This window comes from Taudactylus pleione, unplaced genomic scaffold, assembly GCF_031769625.1.
Source record: "Taudactylus pleione unplaced genomic scaffold, aTauple2 ptg000087l, whole genome shotgun sequence".
Classification (NCBI taxonomy): domain Eukaryota; kingdom Metazoa; phylum Chordata; class Amphibia; order Anura; family Myobatrachidae; genus Taudactylus; species Taudactylus pleione.
The window spans coordinates 3721839-3749519 of record NW_028284489.1 but is presented as its reverse complement, the minus strand read 5'-3'; the positions used below and the strand labels follow the sequence as shown (position 1 = coordinate 3749519).

The window sequence follows — 27681 nt, the reverse complement described above, 5'->3', positions numbered from 1 at the left end:
TTCAAAACTGTGCTGAGGCAATCACTAAAACAGCATCTGATGGGAGCAGTAGTTGTAATTTACCCAGTATAAATTTTCAAAACTGTGCTGAGGCAATCACTAAAACAGCATCTGATGGGAGCAGTAGTTGTAATTTACCCAGTATAAATTTTCAAAACTGTGCTGAGGCAATCACTAAAACAGCATCTGATGGGAGCAGTAGTTGTAATTTACCCAGTATAAATTTTCAAAACTGTGCTGAGGCAATCACTAAAACAGCAGCTGATGGGAGCAGTAGTTGTAATTTACCCAGTATAAATTTTCAAAACTGTGCTGAGGCAATCACTAAAACAGCATCTGATGGGAGCAGTAGTTGTAATTTACCTGTGGAATGCAGAGAAGAAGTCACATCAGTCTTTGCATGGTGCGCATATGACAAATAAGATCTGCAGCGTAACTCCGACTTAGTTATCAAATTGTATTTACACTTATAATCAGAACACTTTGAATCTTAACACAGACTATGGCAGCCACCGGCTATGCAGCCTGTGGGAGCAGTATATGTAATATGTATGAAATTTATCTATATTCCTATCCATACAGGATTTAAAGAATTTAATGGCTTGGTTTGTAGATGACGGTTCAAAGGTAGATCTTTTGAGCTGTGGAAGGTTCGTAACGGGCGGGCCACTCTCCTTACCAAAATGCTCTTTGAGTTTTAGTCTACGATGGAATTTATACAGCTCAACTTTGGCTGTAAATGCATCTGGAATGTTAGTGGGGACAAAAGAAAGCCCCTTATTAAGGACTTTTAGTTCATCTGATGTTAAGTGGCGAGAGGAAAGGTTGAAAACTATATCCTCCCTTTGCGCCCTTTCCTTCCACGTCCTCGTCCATTGTCCGCCCCTGCGGGTGCGGGCGTTTTTGGGGTCCCAACCTGGGACCTGGTGATTACGCCTAAAGGGGGCTTTTAGGACAGCACATTACATTTTATTGTCGTTATATCGATGATATTTTCATCCTGTGGTCTAATGGAGAAGAATCATTTCGTGAAATGATGTACTCCATCAATGAGAGAGATCCGGCTGTCAAATTTACGTTTGATTGCAGTTTTAAGGAGGTACATTACCTCGATGTGGCGGTGAGGCTCAATAATGACTTTACTATTGAGACCTCAATCTATTCAAAGAAGATGGACAGGAACAAATACCTTGATGCCTCTAGTTATCACCCCATAGCGTCTAGAAAAGGCTTACCATTTTCTCAATACATGCGGATCATCAGAATATGCAGCAATAGGGAAGATGCCATCATGCAGATGGACTTGATGACTAACAAATTCCTCGCTAGAGGATACCATCCAAAAATTCTAAGATCAGCAATGAATAAAGCCTTGTCAATCAGTAGAAATGATGCCTTAAAACCGGCTTCTGCCAGGAAGAATAACAACCAACGCATGGTTTGGACTCAAGATTACACGGCATTAAGTGGCAAACTGATGAAATCTGCGAAAGACCTTTGGCCCATTGTGACTGGAGATGACTCTTTGCATGCCCTTGATAACACCTCTATTATGCCAGCTTACAGACGAGGCAGTAACATCAAAGATCTGGTTGTGCATAATGATGTCTCCGCTTTTAAATCCCCCAAGTTGAGTAATTTCCTTACCCGTAAAGCGGGCAACTATCGATGCATTGGTTGCATCACATGTAGTTACTTGGAGGTCGGAGACACTTTTGTGCACCCCAGATCGGGCAAAAAATTCCATATTAGGTTCCCCCTTACCTGTTCAAGCAAGTTCGTGGTTTACTACATTAGATGCCCTTGTGGGCTTCTATATGTAGGTAAAACCACGAGGCAGCTAAAAGAGCGCATGGCGCTCCACAGGTCCAGCATCAGAGCTGCAATAGATGGTAAACCCTCTGAGCAGCCGGTGGCAAGGCACTTCCGTGATGCTAAACACGGTTTGAGTACTTTAAAATATAAGATGATTGACTGGGTCCCCCCCAGCGTAAGAGGTGGTGATAGGGGTCGCATACTGCTGCAGAAAGAGGCAAGGTGGATTCATGTTCTCAATACAGTGCATCCATCTGGCCTCAATGAGATGTTGTCCCTCTCGTGCTTTTTATAAATTAGCTCCAGCCCCCATGTATGTGTTAGTTCTGTTTGCAGGGCTGGTCGCACATTTCGTTGCATATCCTGGAGATAGTACTTACGCTTGTCACATCTCTCTTCCTTAACCTCTAATTATGCTAGCTGTTCAGATGTATTATTTCTGCCCCTTGTGATGTATGGGGGTTTTTTGTGCTGTTAGTACCAGTGGCTTTCATTTACTTATATCTCTGTTCTAGCCAGTTACATGTATTGACCGTTCGCTGATGTTCCAGCGCTCTGCTTATCTTTGTGTACATGGTTGCCTTGGTGATGGGCACGTTAGTCAAGCCACGCCCGCCCTGTGTTGCTGTGACGCCAGCGGGTTGCCGCGATTGATGACGTCATCGGCACCGGGACGGGGAGCGTGGCAGATTGTTGCACGTTGGTAAGTGACTATTTATTGTCTGTTTGTTTTGTAGTTATTCATAAGGTCTTGATAAAAGAGGTCACGCCTCTGAAACGTTAACCACCACAATTGAGTGGCCTGATTTTTTACCTGTATACCGGAGTGCTGTCCATCATCACTTCTCTCTCTCTCTCTCTCTCTCTCTATATATTATCACATATAAAATTAACCACATAATATTGAATCAAACTAATGAGAAAAAACCATCAAGGGTCAAAAAGGGTAAATAAAAATTGTTTTGGATATGCAATTGTCTGTAGACCAAAATCCTAAACAACCCACCGCTGCATAGTCATTAATGCAAAAAGATATTTAAATGGTTGTACTTATTTAATCCTTTTGGTGATACCTTGCCAAATCTGTGGATCCACCTGGCTTCCTTCCTCAAGAAGGATCAATCCACGGTCACCACCCCTTTTCAGCGGCGGTACCCAGTTGATGTGTCATTCTCTCACGAAAGGTTCTAGTGGTTTTACCCACATACATCAAGCCGCAAGGGCATTGTAAAAAGTATATGATGTAATCCAGTTGACAAGTCAAACGGTACCGTAGAGAGATTCGCCTTCCACTATGAGGATGTGGAAAGGAACTTCCCACTATTAGTGCTCTACATGTTGTGCACCCCAAACTGCGGAAGCACCCCTTGTTGGTTGTTAACCAATTAGTCCTGTTTGTAGTTTCAGGTTTCATACTAGTTCTATAGAGTAAATCCTTCACATTGGGATTGGCTCAGCCGACAGCCCCTCCCTCGCATGCCGCAGCCGCTGCTCTGGTCCTTCTGAGCAGTCAAAGTCTCGCGAGATGATGTCAAATCTCGCGAGACAATACAACATTGAAGCTCCCCGGAGGCTGCTGTTAGGGAACAACTTAGCAGCCGCCGAGGAGAGGACCGGAGCGTAGACAGTTAAACGCTGTGCTCCATTTTATTGTGCTGGTTGTGGGAGTCCTCTACGTATGGGGGCCCCGGGACAATTGCCCCTGTCGCCCCTCCTATAATTTGGCCCTGCCCTTAGGTAGTTGTCCATTGGAGGAGTCAGCTGAGAACTGACAAGGCTACCATTGGATAAGAGACCGGTCAGGTGATGCAGACAACATGGCTGCACCCATTTTCACTGCCGCGGGAACTCCAATATGGAGGATTGCGTGGAAGTTTCCTGGGCTCCAGGGAGAATACTCGGCATGTCACCCACCACCGCACCTGACGTCTGACCGCGCTTGCTGATCAGGGGAAGCCAGCCGATCTGAGGCTGAATCCTGACATCAGCAAGCTCCAGAAAGCCATCAATATATAGCACTGCTTGTAGAAGCCTATGGGCTTCTTTTCACAAAAGCTCACTGATCCGATGGATCCCTCTTCATTCCTCAGGGCTTGCTCATTTGGACTGCTGTGTCATTTTGTATTGCCAGCACAGCTCTATATTAGAAGAGCTGTTTTAGTGAGTAGGTATACCTTCATAACGTGATATGAAATGCCGGCTTGTAGGGGAATAGGGGTGAGAGGTATCATAATTTAGTTGCCAATACTTGATATATCCCACTCTCAGTGAGAAGAGGGATAGAAGGAGAAGAGACACTTTGCTCTATATAAACTTACTGCAAAGCACCCTGCCGCTGAGGTGGTTCTTCAAGGCTTGTCAAAGATCCTACGAAATGTGGTCAAAAAGTTGTCATAATCTGATAGGATGGGAATAGATTTTACCCAGAGAATAACAAATTTATTTAGGTGATCTCTCTCTAGCAAAATTCCCAGGTTGTAGTTCGAAGTGGATGCTACATTGGTTTAGAAAACCTCTGCATGTTTTGGGATCCCATCCCATTTTTGATGGAGTGAGTATGTGAAGACTGGATGACAACAGCGAAGAATTAGATCTCACTGAGTCGAGCATCGGAGATGTGGCTTGTCTATTCAGAAAAGTTTGAGTAGAGTCCATACAAGTAGACAGGCCTTGGAGGACATGCATGACTTGGCCCAGATTGGTTTCTTGTTCCTCTCAACGGCTGGTCAACATTTGGACTAAGGGCCTGATTCAGACCCGCTCGCAAGCGCTATGTGTTCTCGAGCAGGTCGATGTTTGTCCACTGCTCATGCGCACGCCGGCTCCGACGTGCGCATGCGCGAGACCCGGCTAGCGACCGACATTTTGCCGCTCAGGATCTCGCACCAAAATGGGGCGGCTGTCGATTCTGATCGACAGCTCGCACCGTTTTGGAGACGGGCAGGGGGGGTGGCTGGCCAAATGGAGGTGTTCCCGACGGAACGCCTGCCGTTTGGGGGTGGCCCCACTGACATTACGAGTGATGTCAGTGGTGAGCTTCCGGCTCTATTAAGAGCCAGAAGCTCACTGGGGCTTGCGGGAACGAAACCCTACCGCAAGGGTCTCGTCGCAAGCCCCGATGGTTGCGATGGTCGAGACCATCGCGACCATCACCTGGCCGCTTGCAATAGCTGTGGGTGGTCACCCACAGCTATGTGAGCGGCCCGGAGGCCGCACAAAAAAAAAAAAAAAACGCCCTGATTCAGAGCGTCCGGCTCTGAATCAGGCCCTAAGTCCATTCTTAGGGTATGTTCCCCTGCCAAATCCATTGGGCCAGAATAAACTGTCACAATACTGACGTGTCGTAGATTGGGATCTAGACCCCTGTTGCTAGCTACACTTGTAGGAGAGTAGACGAAGCTTAAGTCGTTGATGATTATTCTCCTCATGCAAATCAATGCTTCTAGTTGGTATTTGGGAAAACCGGATACAGGACAGATATGGGTATTTATGAGATAGGGATTGAGTACATTGGAACAGTCTGATACACTGATGTACATGCCGGTAACATAATTTCTAGTCAGACTGTGAGAAATGCTGAACTGAGGGCCTGATTCAGAGCCGGACGCTCTTTCAGAGCGCTCGCTCTGAATCAGGGCGGCATTTTTTTTTTCAGAGCCGGCCTCCTGGCCGCTCGCTAAGCTGTGGGTGACTACCCACAGCTTTTGCGAGCGGCCAGGTGATGCTCGCGATGGTCACGACCATCGGGCTTGCAACGAGACCCTTGTGGTAGGGTTTCGTCCATCACAAGCGCCAGTGAGCATCCGGCTCTAATAGAGCCGGAAACTCACTACTGAGGCCGCCCCCAAACGGCAGGCGTTCCTTCGTTTGGCCAGCCACCCCCCGTGCCCGCGTCCAAAACGGGACGAGCTGTCAATCACAATTCGACAGCCGCCCCTTTTTGATGCGAGACCCGTAGCGACGGAGCGCCCATCGCTGGCCAGGTCTCGTGCATGCGCACGCCGGCTCCGGTGTGCACATGCGCAGTGGGGGACCATTGATCCGCTTGCTAGCGCTGTGCACTCACGAGCGAGTCTGAATCAGGCCCTGAGACTGTAGTACAGAGGTGATATTGGAACTGAGGGCCTGATTCAGAGATGCATGTAATGCCCATCGCTGCTGCGATCCCATACGCAGCAGACTTGTTAAAATATGCTAATGACTCAGCCGCCGTCTTGTGCACTGAGATGTCCACTTCCAGAGCCTCACATCCGCCACCAGCAAAAACATCTGAAACATTTGTCGAGCGATGTTGGTACAGGTTTTCTGGATACCGCTGAAGCTGAATGCTGTGAAGCAATTACTGGGGCAGGTGTTCTGGAACACACGGAGGCAAAATGCTTGTGATGTAAGAAAGGTTATGAAGCAAATACTGGATCCTGGAAACTGGAACAAGCACAGATTGTTGTTAGCAGTACTGGAGACTGATGACTGGAGTTGATGCAGGGTGCAAACAGAACCAAGAGTACTGATCTCGAAGGAGAGTTGTTAAATAGGGGGCCGTTGCAACTAATGGATGAATTATGTGACCGGAGTTGCTGGAGACTGGTTTGTCAGAGCAGATCATGTGATAATGTCCAAGATGCGCAAACCCAGGATGCACAAAGGCAGGAACTGCATATTACTGATGAGTGACCACAAGTCTCAAGGATGACACAGGCGGCCAGTGGGGACACAGATGGCAGTAAGGCGACACTGCTGGACCTGGTAACGGAGACTTGGACCCCATTGTGTGACAATCAATAATAATAAGAATTATTCATATTATTGGTGTGTGATAATTGTTGATTGTAGTCTATTATGTTATGTTTTATTATGTTATAGTAAATTTATTCTAAAAGGAGATTTAGGGGGCGATTTAACTGTTTGACAGAATTAGCTCCTGTTTAAAGTAGCTGTAGCTAATTTAATTGTTTGCGACCACAATCATGGTGACCACAATCTTGCACAAGAATGCTCAGGATTAGCCACGTAAAGCAGCTTCTCCCATGCTAAGTGCCGGGCACACTGCACTCTTGTCCATTTCCAAAGCCCTACTTTACGTGGATTTTTGCTTGCATCTCAGGAGAGTGAGATGAGAAATCTGCGAAAAGCGACAGAGGAGGTAGGCTCCTATTGGTCCTCCACCCTAAACTAACAACTCTGCACAATAAAAGTACATGACAGGGGGGCCTGCCCGCTCTGCCTCCTACCGCCCGCACACCCGTTCACTTTGCTTCCTATCACAGCCCACACACTGGGTTTGCCTCCCACCATCTTACCGCTCTGCCTCCTTCCGACCTCCCACTTCACCTCCTACCACCAAGCCGTGCAGTGCAATAGTTTTGGTTTGTGAGCTAGCGCACATGATGTCATGCCGCTGAAAGTGGAGCGTTGCGTGTGAGGACGCAGCAGTCAGGACAGAAGGAGTCGGTAACATCAGAGGTATGCATGTCTTATTGGATGTTGGCTAGGGCTGGAGAGTGGACACAAGGCTTAGCAGGGCTGGAGGGACAGAAGTGGACTAGCTTTGGTTAGGGAGACTGCAGGGCTGAAGAGATTTGACAGAATTGTTTTTATGTAGGAATAAGGGGGAAGGGGATAGGGGCCCTGCCGATTTTGACAGTCCCGAGCCCCACAATTTCTGATGGCAGCCCTGCCTCCTGCCATCAGCGACAGAGTAGAGGGTGATTAGAGGGGTTTGAGCTCAACTCTCTGAGGGGCCTCCGGACCAACTGTACTTCCTGCCTCCCCATGTGTCCCTGCCAACAGTTCTTCCCATCCTGCTGCTTCCATTGGTCGGTCCTTGAATATACACTGTAAAACTCCTAATGAATAGGATGCAATGTGATTATGATGTGAGTAGCCTCAGCTGCAGTCACAGTAAAAGAGAAACTTCAGAAGTACCTCAGCAGCACCTCTAGGATCCCCTTAGTAATGCTTCTGCCACCAGCTTTCCATCTGCCTGCCTTTCCTAGTTATACCTTTGCAGCCCTAAACAGTGTCTCACTGCCACCTTCTCTGGTTGTCCATTATGCCTGCCTTTTCCTGGCTGTCCCTTTGTCCCCTTCTCAGGCAAGTGCCTCTGCCGCCTTCCCCAAATGTCGACCATTGAGTTAACAACCGTCAATGGTTAACTGCTTTGCAATCGATGGCAGAGAGCCAATGTTTCTCAGCCATCGATGGCCGAGTGGGTCCCAATGTTTTTTTCTATGGGACGGAGCTTAGCACTGCCCCTGGCGGCTAAGCCCCGCCCCATTTGTGATTGGCCCACCGTGCCCCAGCATGGTTCACCGATAAAACAGTCAATGGTGACCATCGATGGGCACCCCACCGATGGCCATCGCTAATTATATATAGTGAATACAGAATCCGACACTCCGCTAGCTGCCCGCCACAGAACAACTATATAAATATGTGTGTGTGTATGGGGTCTATCCAATTAGGTGCGAATTGCGAGTAGCGAGTTTGTTTCATGAAACTTGCAGACTTCACTTCTGAGAATTCTCCAATCCGATTAAAAATCCCTATTCGCACTACTTGCAGTGGAGGGGTGCAAATAGATTGCCAAATGAGATTTGAGAGAAGCGCATGAAAAAGTGGGGAGACCATTCTGGACCCCCCAAAATGGATAATTTTATTAGCAGGACCGCATAGAAGGCTGTTTGTGGGCATTAGGAAGGTACTGTAGGTTTTGAAATGGTGTCAAATGGCTGATTTGTGCTTTAAAAAATGCAAGAAAATGATAAAAATATAACTTTTCGTTTAATCGCATACGAATTAAACGAAAAATGCCCAAAAAAAGTATGAAAAAAGGTGATTTTGGAGTACTTTGAGGGCACCTTGAAAAATTAAAAAAAAAAATTATTTTTCAATTAAAATAATATTGTAATTACATTTTGGGGTACCTAAACTAACGAAAAAGTTGCTTTTGGAGCAATTTGAGGACAATTTTTTTTACCCCCCCAAAATGACATGTAATTATTGAACTAATTAAGCTAATTGGAGACTTCCAATTGCCTAAGTAGTCATTAGAGGGGGTGTCCAATGTCCCGACATTTTAACCTTAAAATAAAGATTTTCCTTTCCATCTCTCACCCTAAGGGAGGTGCAAATGGAAAAATTTTAATCCAGTCTGATTAATTCAGCGCGAGTTGCTAATTGGATTGCAAAATTAATTTGCTATGCGAATTCGAAGGCAAAATAGTAACTCGCAAATCTCACCTAATTGGATTGACCCCTTAATGTTATTTGGTAATTTTTGATGGCATTGCGGGAAGGTTAAGGTCTGATGGTTAAAGCGCAATTAAATATAATAGTGCTATATCAATAAATGTTAATAGAATGTGGGGAAGTCTGCGGGAGATGCAAGGGGCATGTGATAGGTCTGATGGCATGAGGGGAGATCTAGAGGCCATGTACGTCAGTACTGTAGTACAGACCTCATAGCACGTTTGTTCTGAGCAGCAGGCCTTCATGTATAGGGCCTCATTTATCAACGAAAGTTAATACCAGTGGTACTGTAGGCCCCTTTCACTCTAGTTGTAACTTTAGCTGTTCTCTTGTGTGGGAATCATGCCCTCTCAATTTAAATTTTTGCATATTTGCTCATTTATTGTATTTCAACATCAATTGAATGCTTGTACTATGTCACTCCCCCTCTTTATCCAATCCCCCCTGTTCCAACTCCGGGTCAGACCCGGAATTTTGGTGGAAAAGGGGTATCATATTCTCAAATAAAAAGATAATTAAATAAAAAGAAAGTTAACACCAGCAGCATATTTTAATGACTATGCCTCTTGTATTCAACATTACTTACCTCTCCGGCGGCATCCTCCACGCAGCTACTGGCAACCTAATGCTGCCAGCGACGGGCTTCTGTGTCATGTGCATGCATGACAGTTTCACCTGTTGGGGACTCGCCAGAGCCTGGAAGGCTTCGCTGAAGCCGGAAAGGCTGCGCTGGATCCCCATTACCGGCAATGGGACCATATTGCTATCGTCATCTATAGATGCAGTATGCGATTAAATAATGACACAGAGCAGATAGTTAGGTATTGAAAGGAGGGCAAAACCCCTCTACCTGAACCTTGCTGCAATTACAGTACTTACTTGTAAGACTTCCCAATGCATCACCCTAGCATTGTCGTTACCTGTGTACAAGTATGCGCTGTGTCTTTTATGAAAGCACTAAAGTAGCTTTTGTGAATGCACCTGCGATTAGCAGCTACAACAACGAGGCATGGTGCTAACATTGGCACACAGCGTTAACAACAGACTGTCACTGTCAGTGATCAGTGTGCAGCACGGGAGGAGGGATGTGACATCTGGGGCCAATCATGAGTCGAGGAGATGCAGCCAATCACAGAGCTGGTTACATCGTGTTCCCGGAAGAGCTGCAGCAGGTACAGGCGGGTGCAGGTGGGAGCTGCTGCTGCTGGGAGCAGGTGACGGCGGCAAGTCCGGGGCAGGGGAGAGCGGTGACAGCAGCACACGGTAATCTCTATGGCCGGGGTTACAGAGACCGATTAGGGCTATTCTGCTGATATTAAGGTGTCAATTAGACTGCCTGGTGCCTTGTGCTGTCAGTAGGTCAGGGATACAGCAGTTAGTGTTATGTGTTATTGCCAGCACTGTTAGCAGTCAAAGGGCAAATAGCATTAATATGCAATTCGGATGATGGCTGGATCATACTGCATGTATGGAGAAGGGTCTCTGATGCTCTGACACTACTGTTTATGATTTGTAATAAAATTATGTTTTTTGTGCTAGTAAAGCAAAGCCTTGGAAATAAGCCATGTCCTTCTAAATAGACTAGGCTGAAGTTAGCTTCTTAAGGGGCCTATCCACTGTGCAAGTGGATAGCCGCCAAGGACTAGCGATGCGCGTGCACGCTGGGTCCTTGCCGACCCCGACTATCTTTCGAACATGCCCGTCAACGTGACGACGGTCGTCAGGTTCGGCATGTTAATAGATAGGGAGGTTGGGTTCCTGTACTGAAGACGTTCAGCGAACGTCTTTCAGTGCGGTGCCCGCATCTCAGCGACATGAAAGGCTGGACGTTCAGACTTTCATGTCGTTAAATGGATAGGCCCCTTTATTCGGCCAGCCTCTAATTCACTTCTTATTCGAGCTTCAGCTTCTTATTCGAGCTTCAGCTTCTTATTCAGAGCATGTTATATTAAAACATTTTTATCAAATAGAATCAATTAGCTTACATTGAATAAACAAAATATGGTATCTATTACACAAATTCCAATTGTATTTTGTTTGGCCCACAAAGATTCTGGGCATGAAATAGGGCATTAAAGTGGACGCAGGCACCAATTTCTACATTTGAATAAGTAGATGTAGTTGTGCGAGGGTTAACTAGCCTTGAGCAACAAATTTGACACTTGGAATCCACAGAGGGGGGTCACTTACATTTGAGCCACTTGCAAGTGGCCTTTCCCAACAATGTTTTGCGCATGAAATAGGGCATTAAAGTGGGCACATGCACCAATTAATACATTTGAATAAAATCTGGTCCCTGTGCCCACTTTACCACCCTATTTCATGCCCAAAACTTTGTTAAGCAAGGCCAATTGCAAGTGGGTCATATGTAAGTGACCCCCCTCTGTGGATTCCAAGTGTCAAATGTATTGGCCAAGGCTAGTTAACCCTTGTACAACTACAGCTACTTACTCAAATATAGAAAATCTGGTCCCTATGCCCACTTTACCACCCTATTTCATGCCCCAAACCTTGTTGGGCAAGGCCAATTGCAAATGGGTAATATGTAAGTTAACCCCCTCTATGGATTCAGAGTGTCACATTTGTTGCCCAATGCTATTTAACCCTTGCGCAACTACAGCTACTTATTCAAATATATAAATTGGTGATTGTGCCCACCCTATTTCATGCCCAAAACCTTGTTGGGCAAGACCAATTGCATGTGGATTATATGTAAGTGACCCCTCTCTGTGGATTCCAAATGTCAAATTTGTTGCCCAATGCTATTTAACCCTCGCACAACTACAGATATTTATTCAAATGTATAAAATCTGGTGCACATGCCCACTTTACCACCCTATTTCATGCCAAAAACCTGCAAGTGGGTCATATGTAAATGACCCCACTGTGTGAGTTCCAAGTGTCACATTTGTTTCCCAAGGCTAGTTAACCCTTGCACAACTATAGCTACTTTATTCTAATGTATAAATTAGTGATTGTGCTTACTTTACCACCCTATTTCATGCCTAAAACCTTGTTGGGCAAGGCCAATTGCAAGTGGGTCATATATAAGTGACCCCCCCCCTCTGTGGATTCCAAGTGTCAAATTTGTTGCCCAAGGCTATTTAACCCTTGCACAACTACAGTTACTTATTCAAATGTATTAATTGGTGCCTATGCCTAATGCCCTATTTCATGCCCAAAACCTTGTTGGGGAAGGCCAATTGCAAGTGGGTCATATGTAAATTACCCCACTGTGTGGATTCCAAGTGTCAAATTTGTTGCCCAAGGCTATCTAACCCTCACACAACTACAGCTACTTATTCAAATATAGAAAATTTGGTTTCTGTGCCCACTTTACCACCCTATTTCATGCCTAAAACCTTGTTGGGCAAGGTCAATTGCAAGTGGTTCTTATGTAAGTAACCCCCCCTGTGTGGATTCCAAGTATCAAATTTGTTATCCAAGGCTAGTTAACCCTTGCACAACTACAGCTACTTATTCAAATATAGAAAATCTGGTCCCTGTGCCCACTTTGCCACCCTATTACATGCCCAAAAGCTTTGTGGGGCAAGAAAATACAATTGAAATTTGTGTAATATATACCATAATTTGTTTATTCAATGTAAGCTTATTGATTCTATTTGATAACAATTTTTAATATAACATGTTCTGAATAAGAAGCTGGATCTCGAATAAGAAGTGAATTAGAAGATGGCGGAATAAGAAGCTAACTTCATCCTTGTGCTAAATAGTGCAATTTGTTCAACAACCTTAAAACTTTGGGTTGCTGAAACCGGATAATGTAAATAGGTTTTTATGCATTGTCTATCGAACCCTGGCACTCAAGCTGTTGTGGGACTACATATTCCAGCATGCTCTTCCACAGTTTTAGCATTCCCTAATAGCAAAACTCTGACAGTGCAGTGCATGCTGGGATATGTAGTCCCACAGCAGCTGGAGTGGCAGGGTTCGCCACCACTGGTGGTGTTGGAACAAGTGATCTTTCATCTATAAATTGTCAATACATTACACAGAGGGTGGATCGTAATACAAAAACCCTGTGTACAATGACATGAAACAGATGTTAAATGATCTTGCTATCAAAGTGGTTTGGGGAACATTGATCCAAAAAAGTGGAAGGTGTGCTCAGGAAAGATGAACCAGACTGTGTAGAAATCCCAAGACTATCACTCATTGGCAACCACACATTGTACCCAATACTTCCCAGCCTACAACATTCAGAGTACGGAATGTATTTTGGGCCTGATTCATGTCTGGACGATATTGCACAGCCACAAGGAAGCAGCTGTGCAATACTGTCCAGCAAATATTCTAATACTGCAGGAGGCATCTAAAGGACTCAGCAATATCGATCCAAGTGCAGCATCTGTAGATGCTGCCCTGGATCTCTGTTGCGATGGCAGCAGCACTGGCCAGTCTTAATAAGCTTCAGCTTCCTCGGGCTGTCAGCCTGTGAGGCCATGAAATATGCATCCACCGATGGAGATCCTGGCCTTGTCGCTCCTGTTGCCCCCATTTCCTTGAACGCTGGCCAGGTCCCCCCTACTCTGCCCTGCAAATGCATGCTGTGATGTGGGGATCTGAGAGCAAGATCACAGAGAATCAGTTTTGCGCGTATGCAGTTTTCAAATAGGAAAACTACAATATTATACTCAAGTCCATCGGTACCTGAATCGGGCAGATGCTGCCTGATTCAGGTACAGAAGCAGATGCTGCCTTTTTACTAGATAGTTTTTTTTTTTAGAAAAAATTATGCACGCTGGAATTCCTTTACAAAGCAGAAAATGCAGAGGCTGACTGAGTTAGTGACAATCATGTTAGCAATAAGTCCCAAGAGCCGATATTATGTCACGATCCTGTGTTTAAACCAAAATTGTTTTTGTTTTAACCACTTAACTGATTTTTAGTAAAAACTGCACAGAAATGGATTTTTTTTTTTTAAATGTAATTAAGTTTAAAATGTATTTATTAAAATATATTTAAATATTTCAGTTAAAAAAAAAAAAAAAATCCTAGGCGATGTTTTGCATCCCAACCCCCTGTCTATAGGCCCCATTGTAATTTTACATCCCACTATCAAAAATAGCCCCCCCTCCCAGTGTGAAAAAATCCCCAGCAGTAACAACCCCCACCCTTCTAGTGGTAGTAGGTGCCTGTGGAAGAGCCTCCATCCTAACCCCCTTGGACAATGGGTGCCCAATTTAGTACCCCACCCCAGCATGTGTTACTGTATATGTGTAAAAAAAATTTCAAGGTATTCGCAACCCACCAAGCCCAAAAAATATTTTGATGCCCCTCCCCCCGTTAACCCTCCTGTGGCCTAGCCCTGCCCCCTCACCTTTGCAGAGCACAGCGGAACGTATGGCAGGGGGGACAGATAATCAGTCCCCCCAGCAGCAGTAGATCTCTGCACACAGAGATCAGCATAGCGGGTTGGTTCACCAGAGTCCCGTAAATACCGTGTTTCCCCGATAATAAGACCTACCCTGAAAATAAGCCCTACCCTTACTTTTGTAGCCCGGTCTAAAATAAGCCCTACCCCGAAAATAAGACCTACCTTTTTTTCTTTTTGAGCTGGGAACGCTGCAGAGACCAGCGTTCCCAGCCATGCAGTGCGCGGGTGACGTCACCCGCACGCTGAGGATCCTGTGCGGCCGTGCCTGCTGGATCATATTAGATCCAGTCAGCGCGCAAGTGAAAGGGACATCCCGGACGGCGGTGACTCAGGTAAGTACCGTACTTGCACTGCAATAAGGGGGCCTGCATAAGGGGCACTGCTACAGGGGGGGGCCTGCATAAGGGGCACTGCTACACAAGGGAGGCTGCATAAGGGGCACTGCTACAGGGGGGGCCTGCATAAGGGGCACTGCTACAGGGGGGGCCTGCATAAGGGGCACTGCTACAGGGGGGGGCCTGCATAAGGGGCACTGCTACACAAGGGAGGCTGCATAAGGGGCACTGCTACGGGGGGGGCCTGCATAAGGGGCACTGCTACAGGGGGGCCTGCATAAGGGGCTGTCAAAGTTAGTTAAAATAAGACCTACCCCGAAAATAAGCCCTATGGTGTTTTTTGGAACCAAAAAAAAATTAAGACAGTGTCTTCTTATCAGGGAAACACGGTAGGTGATGGCGGCGGGGAGCCATAGAAGCACCTGGATAGTTTCTGAGAAGATAGCAGCAGCTTGGGTACTGCAGGTAGGTAACATTTTTAAAACACATGGTGTATTGCGCCAGTATTCATTTTAAAAATGGCAGCTAATGCCTGATTGGCCCCTTTAAAAATGGCGCTGCGGCACAAGGGTCAACCCCTTTAACGCCGCTGTCACCATCTTCTATTATCATGTAGGATTTAAGTATTGTTTTTGCTGCAGTGTGCTGGGGGGCAAATCTCCTTTTTTTTTCTGTGTTCAGAGTAAACCCCGCCCTTTACAAGCACCTGTGTTATGCAATTAAGCTGATCTGAGCAACTACCATTTCTTTTGCAAGTTTGGAGAGGCATGAAGGCAGTCAGCATTAGGAGGATGTGCTGATGCTGATAGTGCCATGTGGAGGTTTTTTGGGGTACCTCCAAGGTAAGTTAGCTCTCAGCTTCTATATGTACTGTTATCATCCAGTACATCAATTGTAATTATATGACCCAGAGTGGGTGCTACTATTATGTTGCAATAATTATTTTGGGGTGAGCGTTTGGGAGTGGGGCCCCCGGGGGGGTTCTGACTGGGCCTTTCTCATGGCATCACCACTTAATTCACATAGAATACCTTTATCACTTTTCTATTTGTATATTATTTATGTCATTTTAATTCTTTCTCATTTCATTAACACTTATTGATTTATACTTACACATCTTTTCTTTATACTTCACTATCACCTTTTTCCCTTTTCGTGTGATGCTCTGGGGATGGTCCTTGGTTGGAATTTTTTTGGGGTGCCTTGCTTCTCGGACGTGAACCCCTTAATGCTAGGGACGCCAGTATAGAGGAGCATTGATGATTGGCCTGGCGCTTATTCATATATTTGCAAATGTATGTAACTAATACCTCTGAATCGCTATTATCATGTAGGATTTAAGTATTGTTTTTGCTGCAGTGTGCTGGGGGCAAATCTCCTTTTTTTTTCCTGTGTTCAGAGTAAACCCCGCCCTTTACAAGCACCTGTGTTATGCAATTAAGCTGATCTGAGCAACTACCATTTCTTTTGCAACCATCTTAGGCCACTTAAGAATCGCTATAAAGACACTTTAATGTGCCCCAAAATACTCTAAACACATTTTTAAAATGTGCAAAATTAAACCATTTAATGGAAAAGGGTATGAAATACCGGCTGCTGAAGCCCTAACCTCCCTGGAGGTGCCTAACCCAACCCTCCCTGGGGGGTGCCTAACCCTAATTACCCCCCAGGGTTCCCTAAACCTAACCCCCCCCCCAGGCTAACGCTGATACTTATCCGGATCCTTCGTTTGGGATTCGGCAAGCCGGGATGCTGACGCTGGTGTCCTGATCCCCTTCAGGATAGCGCCGGCATATTAACTGCATCCCCATTTAACTGCCTCCAATACTTTGCTTATGCCCAATATAAGCCTACTACACTGTTTTATTATCTTATTTGCCACTTTTTGGGGGGTCAGGATGATTTACCATCGTTTTCATACACTTCATACACACTGCAGAATTAACACATGAATTAACAAATGACATCTCCGACTTGTCATTTCTAATTGCATTACAAGGGAATCAGGAGCGCAATTCGTGAAAATATCCTGCAAAATGCATGTAACGCTAACACACGAGCATAGGGCACAGAGCCTTCGGATATTTGAATTGGCACCAAAGAGTTTTATTTAATTAACAGGAGTTATTTTGGGTTTGGGAGACACTGGATTATTGTTAATTGGGAATTTAGTTGTGGGACTAGCAATGAATACAGCCATCCTGTACAACTTAAGAGGAATTCAATTAGAGACGATAAATCGTTAAGCTCATTGAGTTAACACTCGTTAAATACACTTATCTCCTGTAAGCACGCTACTGTTTATTGGGCAATTCAATTCGATAAGTGATCTGTCAGCATTCACCCATTGATTCTTGCAAGAATGACAGGCGTTAAGTACAGGTGAAAATGGGGAAAGAGACAGAATATTTCTTCTTGATTCTATTTATTTTATTTTAACTCACAATTATTATTTTTTTCCAACACCTTCTATCTTCAGACTATGGGAATGGACATGGGAACCAGGTTTGTGCCGAGCTATGCTAACCTCTACATGGGTCAAGTTGAAGACTAACTCGTGGGGGGGGGGGTCGGGCAGGCTCGGGGGCCACCAGGTTCTCTATAGCAGTTACATAGATGATCTGTTTATTATTTGGCATGGGGACTCTATCACGGCCTCTAATTTTGTACATTCTCTCAACACCAACACTTTTAGTTTAGTTTTCACACATTCATATGACAAGCGGAAGATAAACTTTCTGGATGTGACCCTTGAAATTCATGATAATACGATCCATACTTCTAATTACATTAAAGAAGTTGGCACCAATGCCTATCTCCACTTCCAGAGTGCTCACTATATGCCCTGGAAGACAAACATTCAAAAAGCCAACTGTTATGACTCGGGAGAAATTGTTCAACCGAAAATGTGTTCATCGAACAAGCTAAGGAAATGTTGGAGTCCTTTGCAAGTAGAGGCTATCCTAAACACACTCTGAAGAAAGAATTCAGTGAGGTATTAACTATAGATAGAGAATCTTTATTAGTCCCAAAAACCAAGTCTACGCAAAAGGCTGAAACTAGGGAGCTGGCATTTATCTCTAAATTTTATAATCAAACGGAATTAAACAAATTATTAAATCAAATTACCATATACTAAAAAGTGACCCAATTCTCAGGGAACTTCTTCCTACTACCCCAGAATTTATCTTTAGGAAAAATCGGTCATTAGCCCCTAGTTTTATGAAACCTGTTCCTAAAATTAAGGCAACTGAGAAGTCTCACAACTTCTTGTTAGCCCCTTAGCCTACTGGCTTTTTTTTTAGATTGGGCGGCACAAAATGCACTACGTGTAAACACGCCACAAATAAAACCCTAACTATAGCTACTATGGCAGAAGATGGGAAGATAATTAATAGCTTTATCAATTGCAATACAAGTTGGGTAGTATATCTCCTACAATGTGGCTGTCACCTAAAATATGTAGGATGACCCCATAAGGTGTGGTTTATAGAACATCATAGAAATATTTTTAAAAAGATACACAATCATAGTATACCTAAACATTTCACGGAACAACCTGGGGGTGACCCCAGTTATCTGATGGTGACTGGCCTCGAATTCATCTCCTCAACCCAACGTGGGTCAGAAAATTTTGTTAACAGGAGATACACTGGACGTTTCAACTCAACTCTTCATTCCACCGTGGACTAAACGAAGCATTGGAATTAAATATTATACTGTAATTTTGGGAATGTTTAGTTTCCTCTCCTTCCCTACTTTCTGCTAGCTCTGTTACCTTTCTTGGTCACTATTATATATTTTCATTATCTCATGATTTTTTCTTAATTTTCTCTTTTATTTTCATATAAGCATTATATATTTCTTGTAACCCCTAATTTCTATTTGTAAATGGTCTAAGATTTGCTCGTTGTTTAGTGAAGTTATATAATTAATTCGGTGACCAATCCTCTGATAATGATCATGTACAAATACCAGCGGGCGCTACTAATTCTGTATGTATACAGCTAAGCATCTTCTTTTATTTACACACTTACGTATGCACTGTTACTTAGCAACACTATAAACTAATCCTGATGGGCTCAGTCCCTGTCATGTGTCGGGCCAGTCTAAGGGACCGTGACACGTGACATACACTGCATCATGTAACAAAATAACATTTCTGGCTAGAGGCTTTGGAGCACGACGTAAGTTGATGCTCCGATCCATAGCCGGTACCTGGTTCTACATGTGACATTATTATAACCAATGACAGCTCCGGCGCACGTAAACAAAGAGAAGTGAGGATATTTTCTGTCACGATCTGACTTTTTACTATTTTAAAGTGTGTTTTACTTAATTTCAGATTTGTATTAGATGGCAAACCCATATATTGATAAAATCTATCTATCTACACACATTTTGTATTTTATATATGTGACTGATTACTGTGTTTGTTACACCTGAGGATTATTAAGCATTAATGAAAGGCACTACTGATCTGCAGGCATACAGACACCTTGAAAAAGCTGCATTTATGCAGTGAAACGCGTTGGTGGTTCCACCCTGGCTATTGGCATTTGTCACTTTGGAAGCAAGCACCTTACCATCTATTGGGACGCGGTCTGAACTTGGGACTATGGAGCTCATTCAGACCCGCTCGCTAGCAAGTGGCTGCTCATTGCAGACTAATGTGCGCATGCGTGTAGTACGCAGTGCGCATGCACAAACTAGTACAAGCGATCGGATTGATCTCGCTCGCCCTGCAAAGACAGCCCAGTGGAATGAGTGACAGGAGAGGCCGTTTGTGGGTGGTAACAGGGGCAGGGCAGTAGTAACTGGGGAGTGGAGTTCCGGACGCAGGCGTGCCAGTGTGTTTTCACGCCGTTTCTGGGGCGTGCATAATTAACAGGCAGTGTCATAGTACACGTCACCTGGTTGAATAATGCACTGAAGTGCTCGCGGTAGGGTAGAGGCAAATGCAAGAGCTGCGGTCAGTTCCGATGTAACGCGATGTACACATGGTTGAATATACTTCCTGGAGATGACTTATGCTAGTGGGCGGCTAAAGACAGGCTGGTGGGCGTCTATAAACACAAAGTGATCGATCACCAAGACATAGTGGGCGTACTTGTGCCTTTCCGAGCGCGCGGCTGCCTTGATGTCACTTTGCAAAATTTAAGTACGTTGGGAGCGAGCGGCCGCAACTAGCGAGCGGGTCTGAATGAGCTCCTATGTGCAATATTTCCAGCAACTGGTTGTAATGAGGATCCACTTGTCTGAGTTGGAATACTCTTGACTGTGAGACAATCACTAATTAAGGACCCCTCCAAGGTTATATCACAGGCTGGTAAACTATAATACTATTTAACTGGACTTTTGCCATCAAAAGACTTCCGTCCGGTGCCTACGAGCTGCTTCATTTAAATCATCTTAGTGCCTACAGGGTTTATAGAACGTATGCCTTTTTAAATAGACTATTTACTATATACATCAATGTATGGATACATGTATTAATTCTTGAATCCTTTTCTATGTGCCTATACTCTGTAATGTTTTTTTTTTTTATGTTTTATATTATTAAATCTCAGTTGTACTATTTGTCTTCAGCGCTGCTTATTGCTTTTACCCAAAATGGCGAATCAGCCTATACCCCAAAAAAGGTAAAATAATATTGGCTAGCAGTATAGAAGTCTGTTAGTGGTCAAAATCAAATCATTTTGGTCACTAAATTGTATCAACTGGGTGTTATAAGCATTTTTCAATAATAGTTTAAAAATTATAGAAAGCAAGTATTTTTATGCAAAATACATAATCTAGAAAAAATTTACTTTTAAAAACACCTGTTACTGCCAGCTGCAATGTTTAAAAAACATTTGCCCCATCTATACAACACCTCCATTTAACCTGTCCTACATCTTTAACCCCATTATTCTGCACTTTGCAGTTTTTCACGCCAAAACTGCTGTCATTATTGGAAAAAATGAAGCTGATTAAAAAAAAAAAATGGACTAATTATTTTTTAAGGCGACCCAGTGGTTCTGACAAAGCCCTGACATTTTTACTTGGAAATAGGGGTTTTACAAAACACAAAAAAGCACAGTGCTCAAGAGGTCCTGTTAAAGACACGTTAACACCAATACAGAATTAACGAGCGTTAACTGACCGGCTGATTGAATTGGGTGAATTATTTTTCAACACCTGTTTTTCTGTTTAACACGCGATAACAGGTTATCGCCATAAGCGACACTGGGGGTTGGTCCGGGGTGCACAGGACCACCCATTAGCCCAGTTCCGATTTCTCAAACTAGAGACTCTAATGTACTTGTCTTGCATAGTTGTGCACTGGGGCCTCCCACTTCTTTTTCTACTCTGGTTAGAGCCTGTTTGTGCTGTTCTCTGAAGGGAGTAGTACACACCGTTGTAGGAATTGTTCAGTTTCTTGGCAACTTCTCGCATGGAACAGCCTTCATTTCTAAGAACAAGAATAGACTGTCGAGTTTCACATGAAAGTTCTCTTTTCTGGCCATTTGGAGAGTATAATAAAACCCACAAATGTGATGCTCCAGATACCCAACTAGCTCAAAGGAAGGCCCATATTAATCTTTTCCTTTTATTGGCCAGTCTCAGATATGGCTTTTTCTTGGCCACGCTGCCTAGAAGGCCAGCATCCCGGAGTCACCTCTTCATTGTAGACGTTGACACTGGCATTTTGCGGGTACCATTTAATGAAGCTGCCAGTTGAGGATTTGTTTCCTCTGCTGCCCTCAGTGTTCTTGGAGGGGACACAGACACTTTTCCTCTCCACCTGTGTCTTGGTGTTCTTGGCCTTGCTCCCATAGATCAGTGTGCTGCGAGAGTCTTCATACGTATATGCGCTTATGTGCGCAATCATGACCATTCTGGTGTTGCCTCTCAGTGCGCCATTTAACAGCCATTGTCAACTTGCTGTCACGATAGTTAATATGGCTGCCTGTTCTCTCACGTAGCACCATGATGCAATTTCTGAGGGCGAGAAGGGAGCAATTGATGTAGCCACCTTCTTTCATGGTCTGGCCGCTGTTCATAGTCTGGCTTGCTCGTTCTGATCCTGCCAGGTCTACCAGGTACAGTCTGCCTGCGCACACTACATCATTGCATGTCTGCTTTACGTCGACCTGTAACACTGCATGGGAGCGGGATGAATTCTTATTGGCGGCTGTGGCTGCTTGAGAGCGCAAAGCCATGGCCTTCAGCAAAGCCATGGCCTCTTCAGGACTGCTTGGGGAGAATTCAGCAATCCCTTCTGTTTTGGTATTGCCATAGGGATCCTCTCTGAGGGGCAAAGACTCAGGGCACGGTCTTAGCAGATCCCTTAATGTTTCATTGTAGATCTCAGCATAAGACAATGACACAGCAAAGTTCTCTCTCCTTCCAGTCTCCTCAATGGCCTTGAACATGTCCTTCAGGGTGCAAAATATCACTCCGGGCTTGCGATCCTTACCCATCATAGTAAATGTCTTCCCTGTACCTGTTGGACCGTAGGCAAATATGGCAGCATTGTAGCCAGAAATGATATCACCCACTAAGTTATTCAGTTTGGAATGATATACATGCTCCTAGGTAGCTGCTTCATTGTTCACTTCATTAAACGTAAATGTTCATTCTCTTGTCCTGTTTGAGCGCGAGACATAAGGATCCTTGCCATGGTCCTGCAACAGCACTGTCTGCTGTCCGAGCTGGTTTGTTATGCATCGGGGGCTGTTCTTTAATCTCTGTCCAATTAAATGGACGTATGCGCAGAGCAACACTCATCTGATGTTCTGTAACGTGGTTACTTTTCTTCACTAGTCCAGCAGTATCAGATATAACCCAGGAAACATCCAGCCACCTGTTAATGCTAGAGATGTGTGGGTTTGGTTTTACTCGGATCTAAAAAAACGGCATTTTACTGGCTATTAGCTATCACGTGTTTTGGCTAGCCAATAAAATAAATCTGAACTTGCGATAATTTTGGCGAAAAGAACCGAGTAAAACCGAACCCGCACATCTCTAGTCAATACCCATCACAGCTCACAATTGTGGCATCATTAGCTGCCACTATATCACAATGACAACCCTAGGTGCCATGTGGCAGAGGTACACATATGTATCTCTGGCAGGCCAGTGGGGGATTAGTAAATACAATGTGATGAATACATGTCAGTAAATCAAAGCACATAATTGGGACGAGCAGAAATATGCAATGTATGTTGCACCACGCATACATCCCAATGCCGTTCGTTATCGCGGCTAATTGAATTTCGCCCTATGCCATATCCTTGTGGGACATATCTTGTGATAGTCTGATGGGGTGTGAATTTATAGGTGAAGTGTAGGAATATTGAATGGCAAGGAAGGTAATATTGGTAAGCCCTCACCTTGAGTACTGTTCATCATTCTGGAGGTTCTGTCCTGGCCCCTGAACATGTACAGCAGAGAGAAGAGAAGGAAAATACAGAATATAATGTAAGTTAAGCATTCAAATATAGCAAAAGTATTAATTAAGAAAGTCAATATTGAAAAGTATAGCTGATGCACTGAAACTGTAAGGTGACTTCACAGGATTCTTATTTTTGAAGAAGCACGTGATATGTAAATTAAGACTATGGAAAGAGTGTTTTTAGAAGAGTACACGAATGTCTTGCAAGATAATCATATAAAACATAACTTTTATCAATATACATTAATAGCCGCATCCTTAATAGCTATGTCGTTAAAATTCAGCTATATAAAAACAAAAAATCCACCCAAAGTAGGGCTTTTGTGCAACTGGAACTTTGCATGGGAGATGCTGCTTAACGAGGCTAATCCCGTGAATTTTGGGTGCGAAAATGCAGACCTGGTTGCGCAAACAATTAAATAGCTCCTGTCACTTTAGACAGGAGCTGTAGGGGTGAGAAAACTATTAAAATTCCCCCTTTTGATTTACTATTTTTGTGTTGCACTCGGAATAGGAAATATTACATGATGCATGATATATGTATTTCACAATCCCTAGATAGCGAATCTTGCTGAGAAATTGGGCCCTGGTGCGATTCTTTTTCTCTAAATGTATCCGAAAGTGATATGTAGCCATATCATTTTTGCCCAGCAGTTGTGGGGTTCGAATGATAAAAAGACAAAAACGTAAAGACAATATGGGGTAAAGATATTTGCTGCTGTTAAGACTTGAAGGGGAATTCAATTAGCCGTGGGACTTAAGCTGGCCATACACCTACACGACCAGCATAAGATACGATTCATCATACGATTTCCCTCCGACTCCCTGGAGCTCCTGGCAGTCCCAGCAGCATGTTTGTTGTTTTTCTTAGCACAGGATCTGTCGTAAGATCGATCCTGTGTCTCACAGGCTCATTAGGGAAACTGTCATTGAAATTACTTGAATTGCTGCACGATGGATCGCATGAAAAAAAATAGACGGCACAATACGATGGACAAGATGTGCTGCACATCTGATCATAAGATCCGATTATAGGAGCTGCGGGAGCGTGCATCGGATCGTATCTTGCTAAAAAAATACACGATTTTCACAAGATCCATCTTATGACCCGTCGAAAATTGGGCAATTGGCCCGAAATCGTGCAGGTGTATGACCAGCATTACAGCAAGCTTTGAGCTTCCGTGTTAAGAGCCCGGGGCTGTTCCATTACTGTCCGCGATAAGCCCCGAAGGTGCACTCAACACAGTTTTATGTATGCATCTAAGGAGTGTGCAAACAGAAAACTAAGTGCACCATCTAGGATTACCGCGGGCTTACTTCTGTTGCAGAGCTCCTGTCACTTAACCTGGACTTTATACCTTACCACTCATTGGACCTAGTCAAAGTTGTACTCTGTTAGCATTGCATATACTAATGCTGCAGGAGGCGTTTGAGGACGCCCCCTGATGGCATCGCAGATTCGAGTGTTACATCCAAAGACGAAGCATCAGATCACCATATGCACTGGTCATCTGAGTGAGCCTAAGCCTAGTCAGAATGGCCATCACAGCTCTGTAGCTGAGGGCAGTAAATCTATGTTGGGAAATGCAGACATTGGCCTCTGCACTCCTAGGAAACGGGGGCGACACAAAAATATAATACAGTCCATTTTCTATTACTCCAGTTCTGGGTGGAACTCTTTAAAGAAACTCCATTAGAGAAAATGGAGATAATTAGTTATAATTGGACACTTGGCTTACTCAATGACATGCACGACCAAAGTTCTGATAAAACGCCTTGCAGTTATACGTAATACCTTAGTCCTGTCAGTACACACCCACTGTTTGTTGCTGCTGCAATTGTCATGTATCCATGCAGAATGGAAATAATACTGTGAATTATCAATTTTATTGCTATGGTTTTCAATATGTGAGACTACCAGCATGTACTTTATAGTACAGGTTGAGTCTCCCATATCCAAATATTCCGAAATACGGAATATTTTTAGCATGACTGAGATAGTGAAAACTTAGATTTTTGATGGTTCAATGTACAGAAACCTTGTTTAAGGCACAAAATTATTAAAAATAAAGTATAAAATGACCTATAGGCTGTGTGTATAAAGTGTATATGACACATAAATGAATTTCATGTATGTACACAAACTTTGTTTGAGCCACAAAATTATTGAAAATATTGTATAAAGCTGTGTGTATAAGATGTATATGATTCATAAATGCATTCTGTGTTTAGATTTGGCCCCTATTCCTAAGACATTTCAATATGGTATGCAATTATTCCAAAATACGGAATATTCCGATATCCAAAATACCCCTGGTCCCAAGCATTTTGGATATGGGAGACTCAACCTGTACAATGATATCTGGAGAAACCGGACACTAATGTAGAGTTCCGCTAGGCTATTTCAGCAGGGCACCGCGCCCTGCATGATTTGAAGTTGTTGAAATGCGCCCTGTCCTTATGGCAGCTGCACACTGAAACAGCCATCCGCGTACCGCAGTGTCCCGCACGTGAAAAAGCTCAGATGAAATGATCACCGGTGAGTGAATAGATGACGTGTGTATGTGCATGCTATCTATTCACACTGCTGGGAGAGCTTGGGAGTAGCCCAGCAATATATGTGAGTGCTGGGCTGATGAGAAGGGGGTGTGCCTCAAGGACATGCCCCTTTTCTAGTGGTTACACCCCTTTTTTGTGCGCGGTCCTGCTCATCCTAGAATGAACACTATTAATACCTGTAGTTTTACAATAACTCTTAGATGTAACATATGCCACTTTTTGTCCTGTTCATTCACATGTCGTTGAGCCTTCTGAATATTGACAGTGCTAAATATCACCACCTTCAGGGAGAACTGCTCTTCAGCTTAAGCTTTTCATTTGGAGTTATACATCCATATTTGTGATCATCCTTGTATTGGGAAAACACCAGTAATCACTAGAACCTAATTAGTAGCCAAGTTTAAGAAACATTTATTTTTTACCTTATGTGCCAAAAAACAGGACAAGCTCTTGGTTCTTTACGTTGTTTTTCTGTTTCAGTAAAGCATGGCGCCATATTTGTATTAACTTATTTGCTTCTCTTCCATTTTTCATAGTTCTTGAAGTCCTTTGATCATTGTTCATGTTTTTTCTTTTGTTACCCTAAAGGGGTTTCATCCTATATCTACTTCTTTCAAGGGTCTGTGTTGAAATCTTCTTGCTCCATGGTTTAACACCTCGATTCTGACATGGGATACTATACCAGAGGGCATTTGGCAAGCAATTTTATATCAAACTTTATCCGATTCTCAAACATTACATCCGGTGTTATGTTTTGTTACTTCATGGTAACTGGTCATATGTAGGTCTGTATGCAGAATTTTCATGCAGTAATGCTGCTCTACAAACAAAAGATATATTTATATTTTATTTATTTACTTATTACCTCTTCAGCTCATTTTAGTCTATCTCTTCAGGGGTTCTTAAATCTTTAAGACCTGGAAAAGACACTTATGATGCACTACTTAAAGCCTTTACCCGTCTCCTCCACTAAAAATATCAAACTAAACTTGCCTAAAATTCATTGGACTAAATAACATTTTACAGCATATCAAACTGATCTCTTCCAGCTAAAGTTATCTTATATCCAATGTGTTTTAGAACATTTTCCATATCTTCTTAAACTAGTAGTAATTTAAGTAAAATAATAAAAAAAAAAGCTAAAATTGTTTCATCTAGGTAAAAATAAACACAAAAAAACCCTTGCCCAAAAACACTACTGATCAATTTTCAACTGGAATTATTTAACATTGATGCTTTACAATTGGGTCTTGAAATAAAACGAGTTAAGGCAGATGCAGAGTTTTTCATTCGAAAATAATTAGAGCTTTAAATATACATATGACTGTCTCATCTGACCAAAGGAACATGATTGGCGGGTTCTAATGACACGTGAAATGACAAACTGTACATCTCTTAGGTCAGAGAAACACTAAACGGCAGCACGGATCGTGTAATGGTTAGCGATACTGAGCTGAGGTCTTGGGTTAGATTCCCTCCAAGGCCCTAACTATGTGCAGTATGTATATTCTCCCTGTGCTTGCGTGGGTTTCTTCCTATAATCCAACAATATACTGGTAGGTTAATTGGCTTCCAACAAAAATAAACTCTAGTGTGTATGTTTGTGGATATTTTCTAATATATATCCTTAAACCTGCACTAGCCCATAGTAAATAATGGCATTCACAGCCACCTTTAATTAGGAGGTATTGTTTGGCAATGAGTGCTACCAAAGCAATTTACGCAGTGCATGATTTGTTACAGGCCCCTATTTTTCTATAGAAAATTTTCCATCTACTGTATATTTGTATAGTTATACCACCTTCAACCTCCCTCGCAGCACAGCCACCAACTACAGCTCACAAGCAAACATACATGTGGCCATGTCCCACCATGTGATAGAC

At 43.5% G+C, this 27681-nt stretch overlaps 1 protein-coding gene and 1 pseudogene across 1 annotated transcript in view; one reads left to right on the top strand and one right to left on the bottom strand.

The window, feature by feature from the left end:
* Nucleotides 1–10241: 10241 nt before the first annotated feature.
* The window catches only part of FKBP8 (FKBP prolyl isomerase 8), a 71648-nt gene continuing 54208 nt past the window's right edge, over nt 10242–27681 (top strand). Inside the window, exon 1 of the mRNA XM_088468948.1 lies at nt 10242–10329. The gene's annotated coding sequence lies outside the window, so the exon portion shown is untranslated. The remainder of the gene's footprint in view (nt 10330–27681) is intronic.
* Nucleotides 17511–26362, bottom strand: LOC148529037 (kinesin-like protein KIF19; annotated as a pseudogene).